This window comes from Panulirus ornatus, chromosome 46, assembly GCF_036320965.1.
Source record: "Panulirus ornatus isolate Po-2019 chromosome 46, ASM3632096v1, whole genome shotgun sequence".
Taxonomy (NCBI): Eukaryota; Metazoa; Arthropoda; class Malacostraca; order Decapoda; family Palinuridae; genus Panulirus; species Panulirus ornatus.
Window position 1 is genome coordinate 391,458 of NC_092269.1, and position 25,883 is coordinate 417,340.

At 45.8% G+C, this 25,883-nt stretch overlaps 1 long non-coding RNA gene across 1 annotated transcript in view; it reads right to left on the minus strand.

Moving 5' to 3' along the window:
* The window catches only part of LOC139763031 (uncharacterized), a 323,624-nt gene that overhangs the window by 277,328 nt on the left and 20,413 nt on the right, over positions 1-25,883 (minus strand). Inside the window, exon 2 of the long non-coding RNA XR_011716017.1 lies at positions 22,283-22,454. This is a non-coding gene — a long non-coding RNA (uncharacterized lncRNA). The remainder of the gene's footprint in view (positions 1-22,282; positions 22,455-25,883) is intronic.

Consider the following 25,883-nt stretch of genomic DNA (forward strand, 5'->3'; position numbering starts at 1 on the left):
TATGTATCAAGTAGTATGTGTCCAAATCTCCACTGTTACCTCCTATTTAGTTACTTATCTTCTCGTAACCTGAATCCCTGTTCTTATCTTCTTTCTATATTGGTTTCGCTTCTTACCTTTCTTCCCCATATACTCTAAGCATGAATTCTTGTGTACTATTCTCATCTGTTTTTCCATATCAGAATTCTTCGTTTGTTGATTGTGGTCCAAATACATTGCCTCAATCTTTTTGTCTTTTACTATCCATTATTTTCTTCTTCCTAGTTTGCTTTCATGTATGCTGTTATTTTCCTTAGTCTATTGTCTGTCTCACTACTCTTTCATCACTGGTTTCATAATTTTTTCTCCATGATATCACTTTACTGACTGTTTGCTCACGTTTTCTTCACTTACACCCTCGTTTAACCTTCTTGTTCCTCACTTGTCCTCACTTACATTTCTCTCGGCTCTTACCTTCAGTGTTTCCTCCCACTCAGCGTCTTCATTAATTTGATTATATACTCATGTTTCTATTGTAGAAAAGACCCAATCTCTCTCTCTCTCTCTCTCTCTCTCTCTCTCTCTCTCTCTCTCTCTCTCTCTCTCTCTCTCTCTCTCTCTCTCTCAGCTGGTCTTGACTAATCCCCACCGGGCTCCATACCATCAAAGAATATCTAATGGGAAAAATAAACGAGTTCGGTGTTTACCAATCGGCTGCTCGGGGATATTACGGCCCTGCAGGCTGGTGTGTTGTGCTCTGCCTGAGGGAGAGTGGAAGACGTGGGCGTGGAGAGAGAAGTGGGGAAGAGATAGGTAAGGCGTGGAAGAGGTTGGAGACAAGAGAGTGTTTTGCTCCGGCTGGGGGAGACGAAGAAAAGTTAAGCTTGAAGGGAAAGGTTGGGAAGAGATGGGTGAGGTAAGGAGGACGTTTTCGTAACTCCTCGTATTACCGTTGGTCACACACAACAACCACGCTACCCAGAACACCCCAGGAGACCCAAGGTTACAGAGAGCAACTCACGTCAACCCTGGCTACCTACAGCATCAAACTTTACCCACAGCAACACACGTTGCCCAGGTACCCCACCCTACCTCAGGCCGTCCATGGCACTCCAAGTTGCCCACACTACCCTAAGTTACCCAGGTTACTAACATCCCCCACGTTATCCCAGACTACCCTCAGCATCCAACGTTACATCAAGTTACCTCGAGCACCCAGCGTTACCCAAGGCTACCTACAGCACCCACTTTATTTCAGACTACCAACAGTATCTCAAGCCACCCACAGCAACCCACGTTACTCCAGACTACCCACACACCCCTATGTTACCAACGTTACCAGTAGTAAGAAAGCTGAATCACAGAGAAAGGATAGGTGGTCTCAGGTTTGTCCACCATGGAAAAGAGAAGAGAAAGAGGTAACCTGATCACAACTTAATTTCTAAACAAGTTTGATAAGTCAACAATGAACAGTTCTTCGAAAGACGCAAGGACAGAACAAGTAGAGGCCATAGCATGACACTAAGCAGGAAACAGGTTAGAAAAGATGTAGAGACACACTTTCATGGCATAAGAAAAGCGAATGAAATAAACTGAATGATGATCTTGCAAATACGGAACCACACAGAAATCTTAAATAGTTTTATTGTAGCAAAGATGGAGAAATGGAATCCTACCAATTTAGCGCTACCTCCACGCACAGTACAAGATGTGAAGCTCCACAAGTGTAAAGCTCCCTCTAGGTACAATACAAGAAATAGACCCCACGAGTGTAGAACTCCCTCACCGTACAGTACAAATAGGTAATCAGTAACAATGACTTAAGGCTATACAGAACATCCTTCGCTACTCCCACACTAGTGATGATATTTGGCTCTACCCTCGACACCCTACGTTACGTTAACCCAAAGCTACATATACCTAATCCTGCTTAACCTACAATACCCCCACATTACGCACAATACTCCTGCTTAACCTAGAACATTCCAAGGAGTCACCCACAATATCTACAATACTCCTGGGTCACTCACAGTACCCTACAATACTGCCAGAGGCTACTACAATACCCGGGATACTTCCCAAGCAGCCCACAATGCAGGAGAGGCGCGTGAGACGGATGGGAAGGAGTGGTAAGAGTGAGGAGGCAGGAGGATGGTCGTTCATCACGAGCCAGGGCTGGAGTATTGTGATCCTGTTTGTTATCATCTGGACAAAGTCATTCATCAAGATTAGCCATTATGAGCCGCCTCGACGTCCGTCCCTAAGGTCGCTCCTCCTGCTGTGGGAAGGTGGCCGGGTGGGCCTTAGTGTCGGCCTGTTAAGGGATTAAATTCGTCTATCCGGGCGTATCTGGTGGTGCTGCGAGATGAGAACCAACATTTATTATCGCCTGTCAACGCCCATGATGGAGCGCCGTAGACCAATTCGTAGAGTGATTTTACCGTCTTTTTTAAAGTAGATTTTTCCCTGACGCTGTTTGCCAGGTGGTGAGGAAATCATGAAATATTCCCTATGTTGGGTCCTCATGGAGCGCCTCCTCTCAAAAAAATAAATTAAATCATTTCACAGTAGAGTCGCCACATTCTGGCAAGACTGAGCGATGAATATGTAAAATGGTCGCCAGAAAGAGCGCTTCAGGTTAGCTTAGCTGCAGAGCCATTCTTAGCTGTGGCCTTTTTTTCCAGGAAAGAAATTGCAAGTCCTAGAAACTCCATTATTTATATCCTTAATCTGCGGGGTGTCTGGAGGAGATAAGAGATAAGAAAATGCGAGAAAAAGCTGCTGAATTCTTTCGACTTGCATTTTGAGTCAGCGAGACGACACAATCACAGAGAACGGATGAAACCGCCGCTCTGAGACAGCCCAAAGATGGATGAGCCAACCCAAACAGGGAGACAATGAAGAATATATATATATATATATATATATATATATATATATATATATATATATATATATATATATATATATATATATGACCAGATAACTGTTTTTCTATCGAATTCTTTCTCGATCTTTCAAACTGCCTAATATCTCTTTACACTGGTAAGAAGTTTGTATATCTTCTACGACTTGTCCCGACGTTTCGACTTGAATTCATCAGATCCTGTTAGAAGTGTGTGTAGAGCGTGTAAAGCTGGTGGCAATGCTTGTGGGTTACCGGATGAGATTGGGTAATGCCTACATTCTTTGTATTGCTGTGTGCTCACTGGTTGTTGCGTGGCACTGGAGCTGTTGTATCCTATCTGCCCGTTTTATGGTTGTTGATTTTAGGTGGTTGTACCTTGATAAATAGTGCTTCGGTGATGTGTAGGTATCTTGTGTCTTGTTCACGGCTTAGTATCGCTGTAGATATAATAGTAATATCTCGTGTCACGGTAGATTCTTGGTGACATATAATTTGATGTAGCTTTCTTGTAAGTGTAGCAGGGTAAGTCTTGTAAGTGTAGCAGGGTAAGTCTTGTAAGTGTAGCAGGGTAAGTCTTGTAAGTGTAGCAGGGTAAGTCTTGTAAGTGTAGCAGGGTAAGTCTTGTAAGTGTAGTAAGGTAAGTCTGTTGGAGGGCGTGCTTCCCCCGTAGGTCATGATGGTACGCAGCTCACGGTCTCTTCGTTGACATTTTGATGTCATATCATGATGATGTCTTCTCAAGATGTGCTGTATTTTCTATGTAGCTGGTTTTTCACGTCGTGTTGCTTTTTTTGTTTGTTTGTGTAGAGCTTGTCTTAAGTGGTTGATGTTTCTGCAGAGAGAGAGAGAGAGAGAGAGAGAGAGAGAGAGAGAGAGAGAGAGAGAGAGAGAGAGAGAGAGAGAGAGAGAGAGATGTGAACATAATGAGGTGAAAGGTAATGGTAAGGAGATGAGGGATAATGTTAAGGAGACAAGAGTGACACTGGGGGTGTGAGGGCGATGGTAGGAATGTGTGGATAATGGTGTAAGGGTGATAAAGGGAGTGAGAGTGATGGCGGGAAGGCGAGGAGTTATAGTGAGGGTGATAGGTTGGTGTTGGGGAGGTTAAGAGCGATGACTGGGTGTGAGGATGAAGGTAGGGAGGCGAGGAGTGATTGTGGACAGGTGAGGAGTAATGGTGTAGGTGTAAGGATGATGATGGCAGCTGAGGGTAATGGTGGGGAGGCCAGAAGTGATGGTGGGGGGAGTAGTAATGATAGGGGTGTAAGGGTGGTGGTGGGGAGAGCAGGAGTAATGGCGTGGTGTGAGAGTGATGGTGGGAGGTGAGAGTGTTGGTGGGGAGGCCAGGAGTGTTGGTGGGGAGGGTAAGAGTGCTGGTGGGGAGGCCAGGAGTGATGGTGGGGTGGGTGAGTGAGGATGGTGGGAGAGAGGTTGGGCGCCCTGCGTCTCGCCGCCTCAATTATTCTCAAGTTAACTTTTTGAAGGCATGGCGACCAAGGACTCGGGGAGCGGCTGTCCCTCCCACCATCTCTCTCGCTTCTATCCCTGCCCCTCCTTCAGACCCTCCATCATTTCTCTCCTTCCATCAACCTCCTTCATCCTCCCCTCGCCTCCCTCCTTCATTCCTATCTTTCAGCATTGTATTCCTTATCAATCTCTCATTATTTTTCTTCATTTATCGTTCATCTAGTCTTCCAGTCTCTTCTTTCCGTCTTCATTTCTCTCCAATTTTCCCTTTTTTTTTTTTTTTTTTTTTTGCCTTCCTCTTCCTTCTCCCTCCAGCCACCCTCGAAACCCTCGCGCCCCGAGCACACTCAAAAACATGCACACTTGCCTTCAATTCAAAATTCAAAGTTTATTCTTCAGAGAAAATGGATCTCATCCACAATACACTTACCTTCAAAACACCTCTCAAAAAAGCGAGACTACAGCTGCGTCGCCAGCCAGAAGCAGTATAATGGCCGATAAACTCCCACCAATATTTCCCGTGGCTCTGTACAGAGGCAGCGAGAAGCGTACCCAACTGCAGGTACACCTTCCAGGTCACCCTCCTGGGTCAGGAACCCCCCCCCCCCTGCTGGATCAGGAGGTACCCATCTTCCAGTTTACGTACCTCAGCTAGATCAAGAAGTACCTACCTCTCAAGGCACCCCGGGGAGGGCCGCCTTGCCACGGTGCCTTTAAGGCCAACACACCTTCTACACCCTGCCCACTCCACTCCTCCCACCGCGCCCTGCCTGGTGCACCCTCTCATACTACGGCTTGCCCATTGCACCCGCTACAGCCTGCCTTCTATACACTTTAGACCTTACCATTTATACAACCCACGTCATGCCCTCTACACCATCTCCTTGCTGGCAAGAATACACTTGCCGTACCCTAGATACCTTGCTGGCTACACCCTCGACACCCTACTACTCTCCTCGCGGTATAGCAGGGAGTCGTCATCTTAGGGATATCTCTATTATATCAACTTCCTGAGATGCACGTCCAGCAGCGTAGTAAGCCTCCCGTCAACTGTAACTTCATCAACTACAGCAGCAACAGCAGCACCTAGTGTTCTACATCCGAAGTTTATATTAATGTCGGTAAATCATCTGGGGAAGGACCTTCTTCTCCTGCCTTCTGGACCAAGAGTGAAGAGCAAGAACAAGACTGTGTCTGCAGAATAATGGACATGGCTTTTGTCTGGGGCATAATGGCCAGCGTGTGTAATAATGGGCATCAGTGGGAGAGCTGAGGTAGTGGGGATCTGAGGAAGTTATGGAGGCTGGAGAATATGCTGGGAAGGATAGGGAGTGCGTAGCAGAAGTAGTGAAGGGAGAGAGATGTATTAAGGAGGCTTGGGAGGGAGACTGTAGCACAGGCAGGAGAGGGAGAGAGGAGAGGTGGTAGCCTCTCACCAACACTCCAGGCCTTCAGCCTGTAATCTTCACCTTACTTTACTGCAGGTTTTTATTATCTTAAGGACGAGTCACCTGAGCGTAAGGCCACATGTCTGTCCCCTGGCCCACTCACCTACTAGGCATGACAAATACCTCCCTCCCTCCCCCAACCAAGACAACTACCTACCTCCACAGAAACAAGACCACAACCACACCCACACCAAAACGACCACTTCCTACCTCACCAACACGACTACTTCCTCCCTTCCCCAGTGTGACGACTACCTCCCCACCCCCCAATCCATAACAAGACAACTACCTCCTTCCCTCCAGAATGACCACGATCTTCTATATCGCCCACACCCCCGTACTACTGGCATCCCCCTTTCCCCTTTTCATCTAAGTCGCCCAAGTGGGATTAAACTGAAATGAGTTGAAGCCCCGTGAGGACAGCTCCCCACCCCCCTCGGCCCCCAAACCCTTGCATTTGAAGGGCTTCTCTCCTCCCTCCCTTCCTCCCTCTCCACCTCTCTCAGTTGCCGTCTTGCGCCTGTCCTTCTGGCCTTCTGCCCTCCTCTACACTGCCATAGACTCTCCCCGCCTCCAGAAGGAGCTCCCCTCCCCTTGCGACGCTCCAGTTGGGTCGTACAAAGACGACAAAGTGACCTGAAATGGAACTTTACACAGGTTGCGCCGTCTGGAAATTCTGGTTCTCGAGGGGCGGGGAGAATATGCTATCACGGTCGCCATTTCATGGTCTGTAAATCAATAGTAAAGGCGTGGTTAGAGCGGCCATAAACTCAAGTCGGCTTAGAGAGGATTTGAAGGGGACAGAAACGTGGCTACCAATTTGTTTGTCTGGTTGGGCTACCCCAGGCGGGAGCCTAAGGGTTATCCTAGGCTAAGGCACCCGGGATGTCTTAAGCTCTGTAGCCTGGACTACCCTGGTTCGGACTGCTCGAGCTGCCCCTGGCCCGGAAGCCGGACTGCTCCTGGCCCGGGAGCCGGACTGCTCCTGGCCCGGGAGCCGGACTACCCCTGGCTCGGAAGCCGGACTGCCCTTGACGCGGGAGCCGGGCTACCCCTGGCCCGGAAGTCCGGCCTACCCCTGGCCAGGGAGCCGGGCTACCCCTGGCCAGGGAGCCGGGCTACCCCTGGCCCGGAAGTCCGGGCTACCCCTGGCCAGGGAGCCGGGCTACTCTTGGCTTGAGATCCGACTACCCCTAGCCCGGAAGCCGAGCTACCAGCCCAACCCAGCTCGACAACTCAAAGGAATTTCATTTAGATCGGAATAAACGCCACAGACGGTGTAGAGAACCTTCTCAATGAGGATTTACTCTGTTGTGTATACTGCTGGGGTTGGCTGAGCGCGCGCGCGTGTGTGTGTGTGTGTGTGTGTGTGTGTGAGTGTGTGTGTGTGTCCTTGTTTGACTGTGTCTGTAACTACCAATTTCCAATTCATATATTTGTACTATATTGGGAGGGAGTTTACATTCGTGGGGCCTCATCTCCAGGACTTAATAAACTTATGTAAGGTGTCAATTTATAATTTCACCATTCATTTTATTCTGTTCATCCACCAATCGTATTTCGTGAAGTTACTTCTTTATCTGTCAAAAATTTCTTTTTCTGTTTTGTTTACTTTCATGCTTTGGCCTCTGGTTGTTCTATGTTTACATAACTCCTTCACTCCTGACATTGTCACATCGGTTTAAAAACTTAGCTGTGATCGGGTCACATCTTACTTTTGTTTCTTTCACGGTGGACTAAATTAAGGCCTCTAGCCTGCCAATGTAACTCAGCTCTTGATTCCGTTATCACATTAGTTGTCTTCCTCTCAACCTTCTTCCATATAATGTAGGATGAATGTTACCCACTCACGCTCCTTCCTGTGTCTGCCAAACAGACCTCCTCCTGTCCAGGATCAAGCAGTTATCCTCGTGCGGCTAAACAAAATTTAGACATAATTATCTAGACAGAACAGTAAGAAATGATAACTATGAAATAAGAATTTTGTATGAGGAAAACGGACATTGTAAGCGAGGAAGGTACCAGGCACCAGCTGCTCACCCAAACATTATAAGAGAAATTTCCTTCTCAAGTCCACCTGTGGTCCATCCCTCCACCCGGAGTCCACCCCTCCACCTGTGGTCCACCCCTCCACATGAGGTCCACCCCTCCAAGCAGCAATCCTAGTAAATTCACCTCCCCTCCTCGTCTGTCTCACTGTCTGTCCCTCCGTCTATTCGTTCGTCCTTCCTGAACCTCCCGTCTCCCCGACCACCACCTCCGTCCATCCTTGGCATAGGTCACCGTCACATCTAATATTCTGTCTCAATTTGACTAAATTAGGCCCCTCTCCCTTAAGTCCTCGTTAGGCTAAGCCTAACGTGTCTCTCAGGCTTTAATCCTCTTTGTTTTACGTTGAATTTCACTGATTTTCAATCATTTGTAAATTCTATTTACACTTTAATGTTTCCCATTTACATGATAATTACTAACACTTAAAGCTAGGTAAACAAACACGGTAAAATGCTTTTCCACAACTGGACCGCCTGTGCTTCCCCAATTACCCTTATGTCTCGTTACTGGAAATTTAACATTGACAAAACAATGTTCAACAATGTAAACATCCATTCCAACGAGCTATGAGGCTGTTTGACACCATGGCCACGTATAATTGTTATCATTATCATTATTATTATTTTATTATAATTATCATTATTATTATTATTATCATTATTATTATCATTATTATTATTATTATTTTTATTTTTTTTTTTTTTTTTTTTCAAACTATTCGCCATTTCCCGCGTTAGCGAGGTAGCGTTAAGAACAGAGGACTGGGCCTTTGAGGGAACATCCTCACCTGGCCCCCTTCTCTGTTCCTTCTTTTGGAAAAAAAAAAAAGAGAGGGGAGGATTTCCAGCCACCCGCTCCCTCCCCTTTTAGTCGCCTTCTACGACACGCAGGGAATACGTGGGAAGTATTCTTTCTCCCCTAACCCCAGGGATAGAAATATTATTATTATCATTATCATTATCATTAATATTATTATCATTATTCATGTTATCATTATTATCATCATTATTACCATTACTATTATCATCAACGACATAAAGACCTGTTCAATAACATATTTTGGAAATGCATCCATTTCATCTAAAGATACAGCGTTACCAGTGCCTTAAATGATTAGTTATAATCACATATTTAATTACAAACTATATATAAAGTCTGCACCAGTGGCCAGGGTTATAATGATTCCCTGGTAATGTATGCAAAGCTCGACACATTCTGAACGTGAACAACATTTTGTATGAAAGCGTCGTCTTCCATACAATGACCTATACAGTAGTCACACTGGCTACATGCTTCTCATGCCCCTGAGGTGTTACCGGAGTCCGCCTGCAGGTGGTTACACTGCAAGTGAACACTTTCGTTAAGGCTACATTATCGTCAATATACGAAAAAGAACACATTCTCTATGAGCAACTTCCCGCTCCAAAGAAGTTCATCATTTTCCTGCTCTTGATTATTGTGAGCCTCAAAGCTTACCAGTTTTCTCTACCATCTCGGTTAACATACACAAGAATACGTCCTCCCGATATTCATACTTAAACCTGTTACACACACACACACACACACACACACACACACACACACACACACACACACACACAAAACCGGAATATTCTAAGGTGTGTACAAGGAACACAATGCTAAGTATAACTTCACAAAACATACGCTCAGGAATACTCTAACACACTCAAATGTCACCATGAACCCTACTGTACAGTAGGAAGATGCCAGTCAACACCTTCACTTAACACTTCCAGTTTAAGTCATAAGTAACATCATATCGACAGCACACAAGCATCCAAGTGTTCGCTCATCATGATACAAGTCAACATTAACACTAGACTTTGTCTTGCTGGCCTGGCTGGTTAGGTTAGGTTAGCTGGCCTGGCTGGTCAGGTTAGCTTGATTGGCTTGGATGGTTTGATTATCTCGAATGGCTTGGATGGCTCAGTTAGCTTGGCTGGCTTTACTCCCACTTCTCTAACATTGCATTAAGCCAGAAATGTTGTTATATTTTGCCTTTAGAGTTTCTTAATAAAACGTGAGATTCTTAATCTAACTAAATCCCAAGGTAATTTGTGCCAGGAAAGTTAAGTGTTCATTAAGCTAATGCTTGGCTGTCCTGTGAGAAAACTGCAGTTACTGACGTCACTCAGGGGAGCTCTCTGATTGGCCCAGGAGACATTGCACTACGACTGCGGCAAGCGGCAGGTAGGTCTACCCCAGTGAAGGGCTTAAATATATATAGACACACCACTTAAGTATGCAAATCTAATCTGAATATCCTACCTAACGTGTCCCTTCCTCCGCACATCTCTCTCTCTCTCTCTCTCTCTCTCTCTCTCTCTCTCTCTCTCTCTCTCTCTCTCTCTCTCTCTCTCTCTCTCTCTCTCTCTCTCACACACACACATACACTCCATCAATAAGCAGGCAATCAGATAGGCAGATGAAAATTCCAAGAAACTAGTAATTTAAAGTACAATAACCATTCTAATGTTAAGGTTCATGTACCCGTGGTTTATCGAAGCGAAATGAACCACTTTGATCATACAGTATGATTACTTAATGCCACTTAAGAGAGACACTACCAACATTTATCTATATTCTTATGCAATTACCATCACCGTAATCAATTTTAATGCATTACCATACTACTGCCACTACACTGCCACCATCATGTAACTACCACCACACTACCACCATCATGTAACCACCACCAAACTACCACCATCATGTAACCACCACCACACTACCACCATCATGTAACCACCACCACACTACCACCATCATGTAACCACCACCACACTACCACCGTCATGCAACCACCACCACACTACCACCGTCATGCAACCACCACCACACTACCACCATCATGTAACCACCACCACACTACCACCGTCATGCAACCACCACCACACTACCACCGTCATGTAACCACCACCACACTACCACCGTCATGCAACCACCACCACACTACCACCATCATGTAACCACCACCAAACTACCACCATCATGTAACCACCACCACACTACCACCATCATGTAACCACCACCACACTACCACCATCACACCAGGAACATCGTGTCATTTGCTCTAATATATCAGCTCAAAATTTCACAGGAGGAAATCAAGTACACTTCACTATCGACCAATCAGATTCACTATAATGAAGACTGGCCGTCATGATGGTTCCTTCTTCCGTCGAACAACTACGCTGTAGAACTTTATTGCTTCTTCTGTCGTTTTCTCTTGCTATAAACTTTCCTCCTTTATGTCAGACATACAAATACTTCCCGAGTCCTCATTAATTTCTTGTTTCTCTTTCTTATACTCTTTTCTGTTATCCGAGATGGCCTTAACTGGGGCATGCTAACTTCTCCTGCCACGTACATTCCTACAAAAAGATCACTTTACCACACGGTTACCATAACTAGTAAGGCACCAGTGACTGAGATGGCATGTTACAAAAGTGACTACAGCCACAGTGTTTGTAACAAAGGCAGAACGTTCAGGTAACATATGAAACCCACAAAGTAGCATCAAACGATCAAGGAAACGAAGATGATAACTAATTAACAAACAAATTATGCTGCTTACAAAGACAACCCACTAGGTAATACAGAGACCATCCATGTAACAAAGATAACCCACTAGGTAATACAGAGACCATCCATGTAACAAAGATAACCCACAAGGTAATACAGAGACCATCCATGTAACAAAGATAACCCACTAGGTAATACAAAAACCATCCATGTAACAAAGACAACCCACTAGGTAATACAGAGACCATCCATGTAACAAAGACAACCCACTAGGTAATACAGAGACCATCCATGTAACAAAGATAACCCACTAGGTAATACAGAGACCATCCATGTAACAAAGATAACCCACTAGGTAATACAGAAACCATCCATGTAACAAAGATAACCCACTAGGTAATACAGAGGTCACCCAGGTAACAAAGATAACCCACTAGGTAACACAAACACTGTACAGGAAACGAGCAGACGTCACAGGTATAGGGCAGGGATCACTAGGTACTTGGTAAGTCATTTTGCCAGTGGGAGGAACCAACCAGGCAAAAGAGACACCATTCCAAGTTTAAGGACGACCCTACTGGGAAGCAGGAAGACCTCTAGACGGCAGATAGTCTCCAGATAACATGTAACCAAACAGCAGTAAGCTAGATAGCAAGTAACCTAGCAAGTACTCGCCAGATAGCGTACTCGCCAGATAGCAGGTAATCCCCCAGGCAACAGCATATGAGCCCTTCTGTGGCAGATATCACCTTCTCCTACATCCAGGGTGTGGGTCACCGTCTCCTACATCCAGGGTGTGGGTCACCGTCTCCTACATCCAGGGTGTGGGTCACCGTCTCCTACATCCAGGGTGTGGGTCACCGTCTCCTACATCCAGGGTGTGGGTCATCGTCCCCTACATCCAGGGTGTGGGTCACCGTCCCCTACATCCAGGGTGTGGGTCACCGTCCCCTACATCCAGGGTGTGGGTCACCTTCCCCTACATCCAGGGTGTGGGTCACCGTCCCCTACATCCAGGATGTGGGTCACCGTCTCCTACATCCAGGGTGTGGGTCACCGTCTCCTACATCCAGGGTGTGGGTCACCGTCCCCTACATCCAGGGTGTGGGTCACCTTCCCCTATATCCAGGGTGTGGGTCACCGTCCCCTACATCCAGGGTGTGGGTCACCGTCTCCTACATCCAGGGTGTGGGTCACCGTCCCCTACATCCAGGGTGTGGGTCACCGTCTCCTACATCCAGGGTGTGGGTCACCGTCCCCTACATCCAGGGTGTGGGTCACCTTCCCCTACATCCAGGGTGTGGGTCACCGTCCCCTACATCCAGGGTGTGGGTCACCGTCTCCTACATCCAGGGTGTGGGTCACCGTCCCCTACATCCAGGGTGTGGGTCACCTTCCCCTATATCCAGGGTGTGGGTCACCTTCCCCTACATCCAGGATGTGGGTCACCGTCTCCTACATCCAGGGTGTGGGTCACCGTCTCCTACATCCAGGGTGTGGGTCACCGTCCCCTACATCCAGGGTGTGGGTCACCTTCCCCTATATCCAGGGTGTGGGTCACCGTCCCCTACATCCAGGGTGTGGGTCACCGTCCCCTACATCCAGGGTGTGGGTCACCGTCTCCTACATCCAGGGTGTGGGTCACCGTCCCCTACATCCAGGGTGTGGGTCACCTTCCCCTACATCCAGGGTGTGGGTCACCGTCCCCTACATCCAGGGTGTGGGTCACCGTCTCCTACATCCAGGGTGTGGGTCACCGTCCCCTACATCCAGGGTGTGGGTCACCTTCCCCTATATCCAGGGTGTGGGTCACCTTCCCCTACATCCAGGATGTGGGTCACCGTCTCCTACATCCAGGATGTGGGTCACCGTCTCCTACATCCAGGGTGTGGGTCACCGTCTCCTACATCCAGGGTGTGGGTCACCGTCCCCTACATCCAGGGTGTGGGTCACCTTCCCCTATATCCAGGGTGTGGGTCACCGTCCCCTACATCCAGGGTGTGGGTCACCGTCTCCTACATCCAGGGTGTGGGTCACCGTCCCCTACATCCAGGGTGTGGGTCACCGTCTCCTACATCCAGGGTGTGGGTCACCGTCCCCTACATCCAGGGTGTGGGTCACCTTCCCCTACATCCAGGGTGTGGGTCACCGTCCCCTACATCCAGGGTGTGGGTCACCGTCTCCTACATCCAGGGTGTGGGTCACCGTCCCCTACATCCAGGGTGTGGGAGAAGGAAGCGTGGACACAAGAGGAGGGAAGACATCCTTCAGATGGTTCCCACAATAGCCCCATCAGGAGCGACGCGCCCTTCAAGTCCACGCTGAATATGGAGAGGAGGCAGCGGCGCCCTTTGAGACACATATCAGGGTTTTCCGCGCCGTCTTAGAGCCTCTTGGCCGAGAGCACCAAAGGAGGGAGAAAAATAGGGCGCCATCCTTTCTCGCCAGGTTGAACTTGAAAAAGCAGGTCTAGCAAATGGCAGGGAAATTCCCTGTTCTTGTTTCAATTGCTTCAGGGAGAAGTCTCATAGTGAACAGATGCCGACGCAGGTGTTGTTTGACACTACTCACGACCGCCAGCATATAATGGTAAGTTTCACGGTATCTTGGAGGCGAAGTTAATATGAAAGCACAGTATGTTAGACAGATGGCCTTATGTTAATATACTCGACCAAGTTTACTCGGTTAAATCTAATATTTACAGAGGAGCGTGTTAGAATATTCTACCTTGCCTAAAACTCTCTCTCTCTCTCTCTCTCTCTCTCTCTCTCTCTCTCTCTCTCTCTCTCTCTCTCTCTCTCTAGCCCCGTTCCAGTACAAGAGACAATAGCACCCACCATATCAGCCGACGTGGGCCCAAGGGCCGCACCGCTCCAGTGGTTCTATTCAGAAGCCTCGGGTCGTGTCGAAACCTCTAATGACTTGTGTACGAATGAAAACTATGCTCAGGTATCAGGGTACTGGTAATCCACAAAGGAGACAGTCTCGGGCAACGCGCAGAACCTGATCTATGTAAGCAATAAACTTACATTCATGCACTATGCAGCTCAACACACTGATGATCAAATATAATCGCTTATCGAGAATAATAAACTATACTCATTCTACTCAAGGGTAATCAAACACTGAAAAAAGCACGACCATAGTAAACACATGAAACTGATATATATATATATATATATATATATATATATTGCTCGTTTGAGTGTGTGTGTGTGTGTGTGTGTGTGTGTGTGTGTGTGTGTGTGTGTGTGTATTCCTGAACGTATAAACATAAAATCACGCGTTAACCCTATGGACCAAATTACCTATCAGCTGGCAAGCCTGGCCGCTTTGGTAAACACAGCAGCTCAAGCGTACCAACCGCTTTGACAACTTCCGCAAGAATTTACCGTCACGTCCTCCAAGCAGGAGAAGGGGGCGGGGCTAAGCTCCTACTCACACACGGGTAAAAATACCAAAGTGATGTTTGGACTCCACACTCACACAGACTGAAGGTTGGTAATTACAAAAATGAAAGCAACATATGAAAAACAAAGAATGCTTGTTCCACCATGCCATCTGCTGCCTTCGCTTTTACACCCTGGACTTCAGAAGTCTTTTGTAGCGGTAATCTGGAAGTTTTCCTGAGGTTGATCTTGAAGTATTACTTGTACACCTCCAAGAAATGGTCGCCCCCAACTTTTGCATGAAGGAAGCAGTTTAGACGAGATGGCCAAACTTGGGGTTTAATCACAGATACTAAGACACTGTAGGAGGGAGGGGGCTGCTCTGCTGGGGTTGTGTCCATTCCCATGGAGGAGAATGGGAGGAAGGGACTGGCCTCCTGGGGATTTTATCATTGCCTGGGGACGACGATCAGAGCTCACAGAACTTAATTGTGCAGTGGGAGCGTAAAGGACTTGCGGCAGGGGTCAAACTGGGAAGAAGAAGGATTGACAAGGGTGGTAGGAATGAAAGTAAGTCTTGGGGAAAGAAATTTGTTTCGGGTTTTTGGGGAAGAAAGAGTGAGAGAGGGTGGGTGGCTATGGGAGAACTGGGGAGGGTGAATGAAGGTGGCGGCAGGGGAGGAGAATGACTGAGGAGGATGGTTGGGTGGAGTTCTAGAGGATGGTCAGGGAGTGTTTGTGGAAGGTGATGAGCGAAGGGAGATTGGTCGAGAAGGGCTTGGGGGGAAGAGTAGTTTGGGCAGTGTTGCAGTAGGGAGGAGGGGAGGGATGTTGAGGAAGTAAGGACTGTTGAAGAGGGGTTGGTTGTTGTGAAGGGGAGCGGTGGGGAGGGTTGGGGAGCGTGTCTCGGGTTCTCCCCATCCAATATCTCCTGTGTCCGTACCATCACAGTCAGAGAAGTGAATTCCATTTGGGGATTGACTTACAATTACCTGTCGTATTAACTTGTTTGTGTCTGGCTGTGTGATGGAATGGTGGTGTCGGAAGGGAGAGTTCTGGACGGAGAGGAGATAAAAAGAAGAGGAAGAGAAGTGGAGGGGAAACACAGACACAGAAAAGGACAGTGTCAAACACAGACACAGACAGACAGAATACCCTCTCGAAACGACAACATTTGGCCAAAATTCAGGTCGAGAGTGTCGTTCTGACCGCATGTTTCTCTCGAAGAATATTACTGATTCCCTGATCCAGTACACTTATTATATAATTATCGATTCTGACTTCATTTGAATATCACGTCAACCAGTACTATATATATATATATATATATATATATATATATATACAACTCCAGTACCACAAGAAATATCACTGAATCTTCTACTATTAAATGCACAAAGAATTATAACCTTAATATTAGTGAAGGTCTATACAAATTAGATAACTTTATTGTTGATGAAATTTGTAAACAATTCACCTTCTTGTCCACCTAATAAGTTTATGATAATCTCGTTGTCTGTCTTGGACAATCACATGGTTACCAAATGGCGTCCTAGCTACGTATATTCGTTGTATATCAACTGACTGTTATATTTCTCTCTTGTGTCTCCCCTGTTGATGTGATTATTACACGAAAGTGCATTTGGGAACTTATTGTGTTTCATTTTCCCCGTGGACTCGTAGGAATATATATATATATATATATATATATATATATATATATATATATATATATATATATATATATATATATATATATATATATATATATATATATATATATATATATATATATATATATATATATATATATATATATATATATATATATATATATATATATCAATCTTTAAACGTTTCTGTCAATGTTACACGCATGTTTCTTATTTCTTCTGGAAGAAAATTGATATATCTTTTCATCCCTTTTGCCGGACTCTGTACGTTTATGCTTTATATTGTTTGATATATTCCACTGTATTCTTGTTGATTTGATAACGCTTGTTACATCCTTGTTTAGAGGAATCTAGGTTCATAATGCTGCTGTTGATTCCTTCTATTTGTTACATGTAGACAATCATTTAGTTTTCTTTTTCTCTTTCAGTTTCTCATGATCGTTTATATGTTCTCTCCTCTCGATTTTACTGATGAATTACTTTCGAATTATCTCTTAACTTGTATATTTCCGTTTGCCTGGTTACGTACCAAACAACACAGTAGTATTCAAATATATTTCTTATATGTATTGTTGATATTTTCATTGTTTTCTGTGTCTTGAAGTGAGCGTTCTCATTACCATGCAGCTCAGAACTTAGCCTAGTAGACCTATTTTTTCCTGTTGGGCCTTTACACACTTCATACACCGCCTCAGTGTATTGTAAAACTTTTTATTATTTATTTGTTCACATGTATCTTTGCTAATTTCATCTAGTTCACTTCTACACATATGTCGACTGTATCTAATTCTTTATGCTTCTTCTTTGGATCATCTTCCGATTCCATCATTTTGCTAACTCGTGTTTAGCCACCATTCCAGTTATACTTCAGCGAATCATGTTTTCTTTTAACTCCATCTGTTCTGCAGATCAGCCTTATCCCTGTCTTTCCTTCTTTGTTTTTCATTAAACTACATCCATCTATCTTGGACTTCTGTTCATCTCTTCGCTGATCTTGGTTTTCTTTCCTTCCCATGCTTCCAGTGTTTACAGTTACGATTCTTATACTGCCCGCATACTCCTCCGTAACCGGAGATTTAAATCTACATCTCTCAATTTTCTTACGCTTCAAAATTCATGTAGAAATAATAAAACTCTGTACGTGCTAGAGAGAGAGAAGGACGCAGAACGGGGATAGAAAATCAGAGGGAAAGAGAGATACTCAGACACACGCCGCGTCCCTGAACCAGCCAAACACCACAGTGGAGTTGCCAACATTATCTGCCACCAGTGTACCTGCCCCTCAGCACCTCCCCCTCCCTACCTCACACCCTGCCTCTTAAATACTTGTATCTCGCTCTGCTCCTGTTCCAGAGCGCGCCACCCTCTTTTGTTCCAGAGCTGCCTTTCTCCTTCTCTTGTTCCAGAGCGCGCCACCCTCTTTTGTTCCAGAGCTGCCTTTCTCCTTCTCTTGTTCCAGAGCACGCTTCATTTTGCTCTAGTTCCAGAGTGGTAGACCCTTTGCCCCTGTTCCAGAGCGGCCGGCCCTCTGCCTCTGTTCCAGAGCAACCGGCTCCTTGCTCCTGTTCCAGACAGGCGCTTCCTCTCCCGCTAGAGAGTTAGCTCCTCTCTCTCTCTCTCTCTCTCTCTCTCTCTCTCTCTCTCTCTCTCTCTCTCTCTCTCTCTCTCTCTTTTCCTTCCCCTCCCAGCTTCCGGGACGGGAGGAGCCAGCCAGCGACCTGAATGCTTCCACGGAACATTTATTCCGCTGTTTTCCTCCTCGTTATCACCAGGACGGTCTCCATGTTGTAAGGCCTTGGGCGTGCAAGGGGGTGTTGTGAGCTCTGTGACCAGGAGGGGAGGGTGGTGTTATGAGGCCTGAGACCAGTAGGGGGGGCTGTGAGGCCTGAGGCCAGCAAGGGGGGTTTTGTGAGGCCTGGGACCATCAGGGAGGTGTTGTGAGGGGGGGGGGGACCGTTGTAAATCGCAGCCTCTAATAAGGATTCCTTCACTATTTCCCTGGTTACCGGAACCTTCACCATTCATATGATGATCCCCCCAAAACACATATTGTACAGTTCATATGGTGCAGGAGAAGCCACTATAAGCAGGGTACACACGACTGGTTATACTAACCTCTGGTTCATGATTAATGAAAACATTAAACTAAGTACAAAAGAAATGTTGCGAAAATATTTGTGATAATTTCCTGAAGAACATCATGGTACCCTCAGCTGAAGCAGTCTGGCACCATTTACGACGTAATTAAGAATGAATTATGGCAATCTATGTCATTAGTTGCCAGACCCCAGGCTGTTTGTCTCTTGTCTCTGACCCGCTTGACCTTTGACCTTTAAATCATTCAATAGATTACTGAATTTGGTGGAGAAACTTTGAGTTGCTTAATCTTTAACAGTGGACGATCCTTAGGAATGGAGACCCTCGCACTAAAGTGATTTCATAATGAGCCCGGAGGTCCACTTATCACAGTGACTCCAGAGTTTCACCCAAAACCAAGAATGCACATGAAAAATGAAAAAGCTCCACTGTCTGTCAAATCAAGTCCGCACCAGGTCCGGACCTACTGTGTGACTTGGAACTTGCCATCATATTTTGCATCCCAGGATCACTTGGTTTTATTCCTCCCCAAACGAGCAGACCTTCCCCGTGACGAGCTGTACACGACTTCCCAGCCCACATTGCCCCTATATATATATATATATATATATATATATATATATATATATATATATATATATATATATAATGTGTCTGGCCACACAGGGTCACCAACGCATCTCTCTTTGACCAGCTATAAACATTACATAAACGAGAATGGGAGAAAAAGTCTCAAAACGTTAAAAACGTGACAGGTAATTGACCATACAGAAGACTAACATGTATAATTCTGGCAGATTGTATCCAATGTCTACATGTTCTTATAAATGATAGAACTGAAGGTGAGAAAATTACAAAAAAAAAAAGAGGAACAATAGTTGCCAGAAGTCTGGTTCTCACACACTTCCACATACATAGCAATAAATTTATAGACACCAACACCCTGCGTGATGCTGCACATTACTTACTTGATAAAGAGCCCCCTTAGCCCAACGGTATGACCCTTGAGCACGACGGTACGATCCTTAGGTTATATGATCTGGCCTTCTACCCGACCTTTAATAGCCAGATTAAATGTTAGGCTATTACACCCAAGGGTCATACTACCGTGGTCAAGGGGTTATGTATTCCAACATCAGTATAAGACGATGAGAATCGTCAAGACCAACCGTGAAGGAAGGTAACTATGATATATATCATTGTTCCTGGTGAGATATCGTCCTGTTTTCCAGGCCTTCCAGATAATGAAGAAAAGCAAAGAAGAATATCAGGATGATGCGTTGTTTTCTGAGCAGAAAAGAATTTGGTTTAAAAATACCCATTAGTTTATAAACTTGGCTCCTGTTTAGGACATTTTCTCTAATCTAAAGAGTCAAGAAGCAAACTCCAGCACCAAATTCTAGATAAACAGACAGTAGACCACACTGAAGGATCGGACACGAGAACTGCGCTTTAGGACAGGACTCTTGGAAATGGTTTTAGAAATAGACTCTACGACAAGATTCCCTACAAGATAACTTAGGCCAAATGTCTCCAGGGTAAAAGGAATTCATATGGCTATTTGTTAATCCCTAAAGAGGCCAATGTGGATGATTTATTTAGAAGTCAACGTGTCGACTTGACGTCTCTCTCTCTCTCTCTCTCTCTCTCTCTCTCTCTCTCTCTCTCTCTCTCTCTCTCTCTCTCTCCCAAATGTCCCCAGCTTAATACTTGAATTACACTTGACTGGACCTATCATCTTCACACAAGTCTTTCCACCTACAGTGAATTTGATTTGAAAGAGGTATACATATTAGATACCTTTTTCCCAGTGAACTAGTGAACAAGTATCTCATTCAGAATTTCTCGAGAGGCCTATATTGGAGCTGTGGTAAACAAGCCACGGCCCTCCGACCGTAAGAGATATGACCCAGCTGAACACAGCGACTCAATTTTCTCGAGGGTCAGAGAAGCGATCGCCTGACCGATGTCCGTCAGTGCGATCACCTAATACCAACCAGGGTTGTATAGATACAACAACTGTCCTATACGTATCTAATACCAACCAAGGTTGTATAGATACAACAACTGTCCTATACGTATCTAATACCAACCAGGGTTGTATAGATACAACAACTGTCCTATAGGTATCTAATACCAACCAGGGTTGTATAGATACAACAACTGTCCTATACGTATCTAATACCAACCAGGGTTGTATAGATACAACAACTGTCCTATAGGTATCTAATACCAACCAGGGTTGTATAGATACAACAACTGTCCTAAACGTATCTAATACCAACCAGGGTTGTATAGATACAACAACTGTCCTATACGTATCTAATACCAACCAGGGTTGTATAGATACAACAACTGTCCTAAACGTATCTAATACCAACCAAGGTTGTATAGATACAACAACTGTCCTATACGTATCTAATACCAGCCAGGGTTGTATAGATACAACAACTGTCCTATACGTATCTAATACCAACCAGGGTTGAATAGATACAACAACTGTCCTAAACGTATCTAATACCAACCAAGGTTGTATAGATACAACAACTGTCCTATACGTATCTAATACCAACCAAGGTTGTATAGATACAACAACTGTCCTAAACGTATCTAATACCAACCAGAGTTGTATAGATACAACAACTGTCCTATACGTATCTAATACCAACCAGGGTTGAATAGATACAACAACTGTCCTAAACGTATCTAATACCAACCAAGGTTGTATAGATACAACAACTGTCCTATACGTATCTAATACCAGCCAGGGTTGTATAGATACAACAACTGTCCTATACGTATCTAATACCAACCAGGGTTGTATAGATACAACTGTCTTATACGTATCTAATACCAACCAGGGTTGTATAGATACAACAAATGTCCTACATCTACTACTGCGGATGTTATAAACGTTCCATGAACAACTGTACAGTTAAGCAATCAAATATCTCAGTTTTTCCATAGTTATATGTATGTGAAATGCTATATTACTGCAACACAAACAACAGGAAATATACATCACATGGTTCACCATTAGATACATAATATGTCAACACAATATTACTGAAGCTCAACATGTATATAACTTACCTTCATTCATTGTTCACCATTTAATACATAGTGTACGTCAGCACAATACTACTACAAATCAAACACTATGTAACGATACATCTCGTAATGTTCACTATTAAATACGTACTGTATGTCAACGTAATGTTACTACAGTTCAATCAATGAGCAACTTTACATCACGTAACGTTCAACGTATCAACCCTAAATGTATAAACCATGAAATTACTCTGTAGAACTTCCTGTACCGTGTAAATAGACTACACTCGTGCTTATTCGCAGCGTTGTCGTATACAGCCCCACCTTGATCTTAAGCTCCTTTAAGATTAATCAACTAATTCTTATGACCCTCAAATACGTGATCCCGCAACTGTTTATTTTCATCCGACTGGATGCATGAATTGAATAAACTGTTCCATATTTACTGTTTACTATCAAACACTAGCAGCATCCTGGCATTTCCCCACTCTCGACTTAATTTATCCCATCCAGTACTAGTTCATTTCCGTCACTATTACAACGTTGAACTTTAATCGTTTTTGTGAGTAACACTTGTAACTACTTATAATGAATGTTCTTCATGTTACCCGACAAATTCATATCAATATACGTTGACACACAGTTGTAATCAAGATACGTTTGGGGACTGACCTTTCATGATGACGTTCGGTTCTTAATAGTGGAGGAAGATATCACCAGCAGGTATGCTGACGAGAAGGAAGCGTCAGTACCAACGTCAGATAACCCGGATCTCCTCTGGTTCTGCAGTTCAAGTTTGGGATAAAACTCTACGGTCACCCAAGTCCCAATATAAGTGATACATCTGAAATTCAAAATCAAACTCTGATTCAAAAATTTTATTCAGAATTCACATGAAATCGATATAATATCTAATAAAACGTAAGGTTACACAAGACAGAAATTATTTCACAATTAAATAAAGACAATAATTTCTAGATAAACATTTATTCTCAGTCATGCACAGGAATGCCTAAATAAAGAATAAAAAGAATTACCAATTCTATTTAGCATAACATCCGTCTTTCTATACAGCATCGAATATATAGCCAGGTACAAATATGAACAAAGCCTCTAAGATATTTCCAGGGAGAGGCTAAAGCTCCGAGGGTACGACAGCAGTGACTTATCGATTCTGCCGAAGGTGTAGAGACCACACGAGCCACAGTCACTGGGAGGCGAGGAACCAGTATCATTGCCAGCGAGATGGAAGTGTATTGTATGAAAATAATAGAGACCTTTGGAGGAGAGTGATCCTTCCCCATCACCAGCAAGACATCCCTACCAATATTCTCTCTCCACCACAATGTTCCTGCTCCAACCTCCAACATCCTTTCCAAGCCACACTCCTCATTCTATTCTCAACTCTATCCCCTCAGCTCAACTCTGCCTCCAGCTCTACCTCCCTATCATTACCTCCTTCTATTCCTCCTGCTGGTCCGTGGAAGTCATCGCAGTCAGGGAGCCGCCTGAGGCCACCTTTCATCAGCAGGTCAGGGAGATGGTGTGTGTCCAGAGCGAGGGTGTTTGTCCAAGGGTGAGGTGATGTGTGTCCATGGCTGGGATGGTGTGTGTCTAGGGTTCGGGTGATGTGTGGTCAGGGCTGGGATGGTGTGTGTCTAGGGTTCGGGTGATGTGTGGTCAGGGCTGGGATGGTGTGTGTCTAGGGTTCGGGTGATGTATGGTCAGGGCTGGGATGGTGTGTGTCTAAGGTTCGGGTGATGTGTGGTCAGGGCTGGGATGGTGTGTGTCTAGGGTTCGGGTGATGTGTGGTCAGGGCTGGGATGGTGTGTGTCTAAGGTTCGGGTGATGTGTGGTTAGGGCTGGGATGGTGTGTGTCTAGGGTTCGGGTGATGTGTGGTCAGGGCTGGGATGGTGTGTGTCTAGGGTTAGGGTGATGTGTGGTTAGGGCTGGGGTGAAGTGTCCAGGGTTAAGTAGTACATTGCTCCCCCCCTACCCGACCTGGTGCCCAATACTGCACCATCGATCACTGAAGCTTCAACTAAAATAATGTTGATTAACCATGCTTCTTTGTATCACTACGATGATTTCATCGACTATCACGTACAATATTGCCACTCACATAGTACATGCTACGATGAACGGTATACTACTGAATCAATCTCAACAGAACATCAATCATAAGGACTGGTCACGTCTCACAGCAATTCTGCGTTTAGGAATAATCTGTGACAAGTGAGGGTGACCCCGTTGTTGCCCCAACCCTAAACGGTTCCTCATCTTTACCGTCCACACTCACGTCCAGACTACTACGCCTCCTGGGGAGCAGCACATCACACTAGGTTTTCCACACGAGAGCCTCTTAAGAACAACTCTTACAAGGTTTCCCGGTAATACCCACACCCCTTGAGACACTTCTCACAATGTTACCCGGGGTAAAACCACACCCCCCTGTGAACACCTCTCACAATGTTACCCAGGGAAGAACCACACTTTAGGGAAAAGCCACATCCGAGAACAAAGCATAACACAGTAAATGTGGATCAAAGTCCTAAAACCCCACAGCACACTGCTCCTTCAGGGGCAATGGTAAATAAGCATGTCTCCTTAGTGTGGCCTGTGCCTCCCCCAGAGTCGTTAGGGGGTGGGGGCGAGGGCCAGCATGATGGGCACAGAAAGCGACCTGGCTAACAGGGATTTATGCGACCCTGTCGTAGGCGAAGATAACCCACCTGCAGGGCTCCAGAGAGGCTCGCCTTAACTAGATCACATCTGGGAGTTAAGCCTCCGGTGATGACCCGTGTTTGGGAAAGGCTGACAGTCCAAAAAACACTAACCTCTAATCGTTAGAACCCAACCTTTGGCCTTTCCGTAAGACTCCAGCAAACACCGGCAGGCTCGATACACATGATAGATCACGCGTCTTGAGATCTGATATACATCACGAGATACAGTCCCTATCTTCACATCGGTGGACCGCCAGTTCCAGTGAAGTCGAGCAAAGGATCAAGACCCATAATATACACTGGGAAACAGTCATTAGCAACATAGTACCTTGATAAATATCCAGAAGCCACATCGTCACTCCCACTATAACCTGGAGCCACAGCGTCACTCCCACTATAACCTGGAGCCACAGCGTCACTCCCACTATAACCTGGAGCCACAGCGTCACTCCCACTATAACCTGGAGCCACATCGTCACTCCAACTATAACCTGGAGCCACAGCGTCACTCCCACTTTAACCTGGAGCCACAGCGTCACTCCCACTATAACCTGGAGCCACATCGTCACTCCAACTATAACCTGGAGCCACATCGTCACTCCAACTATAACCTGGAGCCACAGCGTCACTCCCACTATAACCTGGAGCCACAGCGCCACTCCCACTATAACCTGGAGCCACAGCGTCACTCCCACTATAACCTGGAGCCACTGCGCCACTACCAGTATAACCTGGAGCCACAGCGTCACTCCCACTATAACCTGGAGCCACAGCGCCACTACCAGTATAACCTGGAGCCACAGCGTCACTCCCACTATAACCTGGAGCCACAGCGCCACTCCCAGTATAACCTGGAGCCACAGCGTCACTCCCACTATAACCTGGAGCCACAGCGCCACTACCAGTATAACCTGGAGCCACAGCGTCACTCCCACTATAACCTGGAGCCACAGCGCCACTCCCACTATAACCTGGAGCCACAGCGTCACTCCCACTATAACCTGGAGCCACAGCGCCACTCCCACTATAACCTGGAGCCACAGCGCCACTCCCACTATAACCTGGAGCCACAGCGTCACTCCCACTATAACCTGGAGCCACAGCGTCACTCCCACTATAACCTGGAGCCACAGCGTCACTCCCACTATAACCTGGAGCCACAGCGCCACTACCAGTATAACCTGGAGCCACAGCGTCACTCCCACTATAACCTGGAGCCACAGCGCCACTCCCAGTATAACCTGGAGCCACAGCGTCACTCCCACTATAACCTGGAGCCACAGCGCCACTACCAGTATAACCTGGAGCCACAGCGTCACTCCCACTATAACCTGGAGCCACAGCGCCACTCCCACTATAACCTGGAGCCACAGCGTCACTCCCACTATAACCTGGAGCCACAGCGCCACTCCCACTATAACCTGGAGCCACAGCGCCACTACCACTATAACCTGGAGCCACAGCGCCACTCCCACTATAACCTGGAGCCAGAGCTTCACTACCAGTATATACAGACAGTGACAGGTTGGGCATCACAACAGGTAAC